The sequence below is a fragment of the Engystomops pustulosus genome, chromosome 1 (genome assembly GCF_040894005.1).
Source record: "Engystomops pustulosus chromosome 1, aEngPut4.maternal, whole genome shotgun sequence".
Taxonomy (NCBI): domain Eukaryota; kingdom Metazoa; phylum Chordata; class Amphibia; order Anura; family Leptodactylidae; genus Engystomops; species Engystomops pustulosus.
The window spans coordinates 184,066,391-184,073,910 of NC_092411.1; positions in this window are offsets into that span (position 1 = coordinate 184,066,391).

Consider the following 7,520-nt stretch of genomic DNA (forward strand, 5'->3'; position numbering starts at 1 on the left):
GCCATGTCTCTTCTGTCTTATCTAGGCCAATCCAACTACTGTTATGTGTGGAGGGATGTTTATATTAACAGTAATATAAACATCGATGCTATATACCACCTGTCATGTAGCCCTGCCTGACTTACAGCATGCATCCCAATAGGAATCCTTGACATTCTGAACTTAGCTAGTGTTATTTCAATTTACTTCAATTTGTAATACTATAAAATGTTCCAAGACTACTAAAGAAAGTTGTTTACATGAGTCCAAAAAAATCTCTGTTCTTGTGTATGTGAAGGTGATATATAGAACAGTACATGTAGTGTGGGTTCAGTTTAACATGCTATACATAAGTTTGTGACCCTATATTTATTTATAATACTAGTCATTGCTCCTGCAGTGTAACCAATCAGTTCAATCACATATTTCTGACTGAATTGATGCATCTTCATAAACATAATACTAGATTGTATTTCCAGAATAACCATCAAGACGAGATTAGATTCAGTGTAGAAGACCAGACAAAAAACAATGCGTGCAGTGCATTAAAATCCCAGAAAGGCGCTCGTACATCACCATGTAAATGATTAGAAAGTAGGTCAATGGTTTGAGAAAGCCTCTGATTTCCCTATTAAAGACAATTCAGGGTACATAAAGCAGAAGGGTTGTTCTGCATACAGCCGAAGAGAGACTATTCACAAGCCAAGAGCAGTGCTGCCACAGAATACAGCTTCTCCAAAATCTGGCCAGTTGTACACAGGATATCCACATAACAGTTGTACAGTATAGCATTAGTAATTTTCACCTGGGGCTGGATAATGATAATAATTACCTCCTCCAGATTTTAGATGCATATTCATTTACATACAATGGGGCACGTTTACTAAGGGATTTGTTCCTGGTTTTTGACAGACTTTGGACGTTCTTTTAGGTGTAAACAGATATTTTTGCACAGGTATTTAAGAAGTGTCCGCACCTCTATTGTCTCGTACGTGACTGTTTTGTGGCTCAGCTGCACTAGGCAACATGCAGCACAAATTACAGGGCGTTCCAGTGCTCAGTCGGACTGTGTACCAGATTTAACATGCAAAGTCTGTTGCACGCCCCAATGTGTATCCCTTGCCTGCAGGACCAAGCAGTTATTTCAGTGGGTACCATGTAATATTTATGTGTTATCTCAAACGTTAATGGCAAATCTTTTGATTCCCCCTCCCCCACTGTGATGGAAAATCCTTTCAACAACCCTTACCACAAATGTCCCCATAATGTCACCATCAGCAGTTGTGTGTATTGGTTTTGTAATTATCAGCAAGTGTATCAGCAATTTTGACTATATACATGATAGGGGCAGCCCTGGAGATCTGCGTAACCATACCTTAGCACACACACATATTTCTCTCATGTATGCTAGTCATTATTTTTGCTACTAGCTCATGCCCCTGAGGGAAAAAAAACTTTGCCATATTTCTTGCTATCACCTGCCATGGAAGTCTATGGGAATGTGAAAAACCGTGTGCCATACTTATTTGTGGATCAGTTGTTATGCAACACACTCATGTGGCACTCCAAAGGGTTGAGCCCTCTCCATACAAGGTGTGTGTTTGCTGCATATTGCTACATTTGCAGCAAAACTGATGGCGGCGCAATGACATCCTTGGGTCTTTACAAGACCCGTGGCTGTATGTTTTCTAGCCATTTGTTACAATGTAACAGTGGAACATTGTAATAAATGATTAGTAAAATCCCAAATAAAAAAAGGGAAAAAAAAAAAAAGAAACAGAATCATCACTGCGAAGTGCAATTTGTTATGCAGACAAGTTTTCATACATCACTTTAAACTGAAAAATAAAAAGTGATAGATTTTTGAATGTGGGGAGTGAAAATTAAATAGCAAAATCAAAAAAGGGCCTGGTTGTTAAGGAGTTAAAGAGGAATGGAAAGTATTAATGATAATTCTTGTGCACCTGCCATAAATGCCTGTTTTCTGTCAAGCCACCTGGTTGTTATATTGTGTCACAGCCTCCATAAAATTCAGGGGTGTATTTAGTAAGTGAGGCATCAAAATTGGATTTTGTAGATTTTTGTGGCCAACAGAAAACATATCCACGCCCAGTTTTTGACCACAATGGCTGAAGCAAAGAAAAACAAAAAATCCCTGCGGTGCAAAAGGGTTTGTACAATGCATGACTAAATATAAAACAATGTAAGAAATAACAGGGATGTAAATTATTGATGTGTAGTATATAAACAGAGGCTAGTGGTGACAGCGGGTTCTGTGCAGGACCGGAGTGAGGTAAGTATAAATTTTGTGATGACTTCTGACCAGCTGGTTTCAGACTCGATTCGTCTAATGCACAACATTTTAAGAAAGGTTGCTCTTAACGGCCTATTCGTGAAAGATTGGGTATCAAATATGACTATATATGACATATATGATAAGATATGTTACATTTTAAACATTCAGGAAAAATAGATCATTTTTTACAAACATTTGGAACCTTGGATAAAAACTTTGGAGAGTGTACAGAGGTTTCTGTTTAAACACAGCCGTGGGAAATCACATAAATTCAGCCTTAGCAAAGACATACGCAAAACAAACCCTGCTCAGCTGAGAAATAACTAATACAGTTTCAGATGCCTCTCTATATGAGTGACCTGATACCCTGGTGGAGTAGGCGTCCCACTACCAGTCTACTCCTACTCCATAGTAGCGGGTCCAGTACAGACTTTACTAAAATGTCAATGCAGGGTAGGCCAACATAGTAAAAGCAGACTAATCCTGCAGGTTCTGTTGTAATCTATGGAATCATCTGATGTCAGTGTAAAAAGAGTGCACTCTTTGATGTTATAGTGGGATCTTGGCCCTCAGCTCGGTCCTTTCGAGCTGGCAAAAACGTTACCTTGTCAGGCTGCATTCCTGCTTCGCTTATTTGGTTGAAGTTGGCCTCTGTAAGTACACATGGAATTAAAGCGATTCTAAGAGTGGCGGCTGTCATGTGTGTGTAATACTAAAACACAGCATTGTTCAAAGACCAAACCATGCTTCCTATGCATATTTGATCATGGCACAACATTCTACAACACCCTACAGGCTCTCTGCAGCCAGGAAATACATGTTTTTTAACGTGATTCGTTTTGATTTGATTCAGGTCGAAAACAAATTCAGCAAATTCAGCGAACCACAAAAAAATAACACCTTAAATAGGTCTGTATAAAAAAGTAATTGGCCTCAGAATTTGGCAACATAGCAAATATTTTTTTGTACAAAAGATTAAAAATTTTTTTAAATCGACTAAGACCTAATAAAACCTAATAAAAACTTCTGGAATGAGGAAAGTAAAAAACAGAAACGCAAAAACCAGAAAGGGTTCTTTAAGGGTTAAATATGCCTTGACCGATAAGATAAAGTGCACTTCGTTGGGTTTTGTGGTCAGGCCCTTAGGGAGTTTATTATGGCCTAAACATTGGCCAAGTGCCTCTCACAATCATGGCTGAAGATGGAGTTATCACTCAGATGCATCTCCTGTGAGGCTTTAACACTATGGGGCACATTTACTTACCTGTCCACTTCGCGATCCCACATCCCGAATGTCCGCCGATCATGGATTATGCCGCGATTCACTAAGAGCGTGCGCCAGATATCCTGCATGTGTCGCTTCCCCGCTCAGGTCCACCGGAGTTCACCATCTTCTTCCCAGTGTATGTAAGTGCATTGATTGTGACACAATTTAAATGTTAAATCCTACTCTTAGTCCGATTCAGTTGATTGACTGACGGCCACAGCCGCCTGATTTGTGTTGCATGAAAGCCGGAACCGAAATCTGATCGCCAAAAACCCCTGCTAAATGCGGAGCAAAACGGAAATCGTAAGAATATCCGGCAATAGTGCGGTCCGCGAACCCTTAGTAAATAAGCCCCTATGTTCTTTAACAGTTGGAATGTTGCGGCAGTACATCATAGTAAAAAAGTTGTTATGAGTTATAAAGGTCACTTTAGCACTATTTATTCAGAATCTTCTCTTAGTTTATTCTTTAAAAGGCACACTCACATGTGCAAATAACGCAAACAACTGATTGACGCATTTCGTCAGTGAGCCTTAGTTTTGATCTGAAGGTATCATTGCGATATCACAGTTTAATAATTCCTTCTTGGTTGGTAATGATTTCTGGTGGGAGGAGTTTGTCAAGCGGAAAAACATTAACCCTTAGGAAACATTGCCCTTAGGGTAATTAACTGTGGACCTGTGAGTCTAACTTCTGTTGTGGAGAAAATATTTGAGGGGTTTGTTAGAGATGCTATCCTGGAGTATCTCACTGTACATAACCTTATAACACAGTATCAGCATGGGTTTATGACAAATCGGTCCTGTCAGACTAATCTGATTGGCTTCTATGAGGAGGTAAGTCTCAGACTCGAGCTGAGGGAGGCTGTGGATGTTGTATATCTGGACAGGCTCAGAAGCAGAGCCCATGCGATCCGTGGAGGAGTCCGGCTATATGTGACCGCCGAGCCTTTGGATGAACAGCAGGGATCTTGATAGTCGCCGTACCTGCTGTTTAACCCTTTAGGCGCAGCGGTCAAACATGAACACAGCACCTAAAGGGGTCACCCACCTTTCCAGTGGGCGATCCTCCGCCTCCCCGCACCGAATAAGGGGATGCCAATCATCTCCATGGCAACCCTGGGATAGGGTGAACGACCCCAGGGCTGCCATGTCTAAATGCCTGCTGGGTTGGACCCAGCAGTGCAGGGCTCACCCTATGCATTTGCATAGGCTGACTGGTTACATACACTGCCATACGTCATACGTCAGTATGCCAGTGTATTACTTTGAAAAAAAAGGGTTAAAAAAAAGTTTAACAAAAATAAAATTTAATACATAATAAAATACCCCATATAGCACCGGTGGCGAACCTATGGCACGAGTGCCAGAGGTGGCACTCAGAGCCCTTTCTGTGGGCACCCAGGCCTTCACCCCAACACAGAGTTTGCCAGCTAGGACTCAAGGCTTTCTCCTGTGATCCAATACAGCCCAGCAAGGGCCAAGCTCAGCGCTATTTTAAAGCAACATCCTTGGCTGCCAGAACTACAGGAGGAACGAGAAGGTGTGGATAGGGATGGATTGTCATTGGAGCTCCTGCTCTGGGTCCCCTGATTCTTCCTCTTCATGGGACCCTGGAGAAAAGCTACAATCCAATTTTCTCCATCATCTTTCTATTGTATAGGTGAACTCAGGAGGCCAATACAATTAAAACCTGTGATACAGCAGAGATCAATAAGTTACTGTTTATATTGTCACATTGGCACTTTGCAACATATATGTGGGTTTGGTTGTAGCTTGGGCACTCGCACTCCAAAAGGTTCGCCATCACTGCCATATAGTGTAAAACTCCCAAACACAATAAAATGTTAAAATCACCACACAAACGGCACATATTGGGCATTGCCACGTCCGTAACACCCCGTACAATAAACTAAAATCACTGCTTTGTAGACATCAACGCAAAATCAAGGGATTTTTTTTCCAAATGAGTTTTTATTCTGTAGAAAAGTCAAACATATAAAAGCTATATAAATGGGATATCGCCGTACCTGTACTGACCCATAGAACAAAGGTAACATGTTAGCTATGTTAAAAGAATAGATGCACCCCTCCCAAAAAAGCTAGTAAAGCTAGTAACGATATATTACACCGCCAAATATATTACTGCAATCCTAGAGCGGTCTGGTTTTTAAAATGGCTCCACTCTTTGGAGGTTTTTACTGCCCTACTATATTAGGGGCTCAGCCAATGTGACATTGAACCTGAAATCTGTTCCAGAAAAATCCGCCAATACATGCTCTTTCCCTTCCTAGCCGCACTGTGTGACCATACAGCAGTTTGTGATCATATGGGCTGGAGGGTAGGTCACTGGTTGTGCCACCCTATGTGTAAAAATGGGACGTCAGAAAGGCGCTGGTCATCAGGGGTAAAAGGTTTACTTTTATTTAGAGATATTTTGGACAACGCGTTTCGCACTCCAACGAGTGCTTCCTCAGGTCTAATACAATACACAAATAAATTAATTTTAATATTGATGATAAGTTAAAAAAGAGAATAGCATGCAGAGGATCGGTATACCAAAAGGAATAAAACATAGGCTTTAAAAAGTTCCTATAAGTTAGAAAATGATACATTCGAGGAAAATACAATAAATAAACAGATACTCCTATGGCCTCCTCTGAGGTAATTGGTGATCACATTGGAAGTGGAGGAGACAGATAATACATGATAAAATTTAAAATTAAAAAAAAAAAATTATACATATATATATATATATTTATATATATACATACAAATATATACACATATATATAGATGAACAAACCTATAGGCAGAAAACAACATTTAAGGTAATGACCAAATAGATAAATAAATAAATAAATAAACCAATATCTGTGCTTTAAAATCATAGAATATTAAATAGTACAACATAATAATAAATATAATGACCTGTGACAAAGAGTATGCATCGGATGGCTTAAATATGTGGGGCCCTGGAGCCGTGTTTAGGTTAGGCCCAATAGTCTATGTAGCTGGTTGTGATGGATGTCTGTATAGAGGGCTGGAGAGACTCACCTAGGCTTGTTGTGCTGGAGTGGTGCAATGATCTTGGTTCCCCTGTTTTGGCGGGAATTATTGGTGTGAGCGTCTTTCCAATAAATTCCCGCCAAAACCGGGGAACCAAGATCATATGTGTGTATCATATATATGTGTATATATTTATATATATATATATATATATATATATATATATATATATATATATATATATATATATATATATACACTCACCGGCCACTTTATTAGGTACACCATGCTAGTAACTGGTTGGACCCCCTTTGGCCTTCAGAACTGCCTCAATTCTTCGTGGCATAGATTCAACAAGGAGCTGGAAGCATTCCTCAGAGATTTTGGTCCATATTGACATAATGGCATCACACAGTTGCCGCAGATTTGTCGGCTGCACATCCATGATACGAATCTCCCGCTCCACCACATCCCAAAGATGCTCTATTGGATTGAGATCTGGTGACTGTGGAGGCCATTTGAGTACAGTGACCTCATTGTCATGTTCAAGAAACCAGTCTGAGATGATTCCAGCTTTATGACATGGCGCATTATCCTGCTGAAAGTAGCCATCAGATGTTGGGTACATTGTGGTAATAAAGGGATGGATATGGACAGCAACAATACTCAGCTAGGCTGTGGCGTTGCAACGATGCTCAATTGGTACCAAGGGGCCCAAAGAGTGCCGAGAAAATATTCCCCACACCATGACACCACCACCACCAGCCTGAACTGTTGATACAAGGCAGGATGGATCCATGCTTTCATGTTGTTGACACCAAATTCTGACCCTACCATCTGAATGTCGCAGCAGAAATCGAGACTCATCAGACCAGGCAACGTTTTTCCAATCTTCTACTGTCTAAATTCGATGAGCTTGTGCAAATTGTAGCCTCAGTTTCCTGTTCTTAGCTGAAAGGAGTGGCACCCG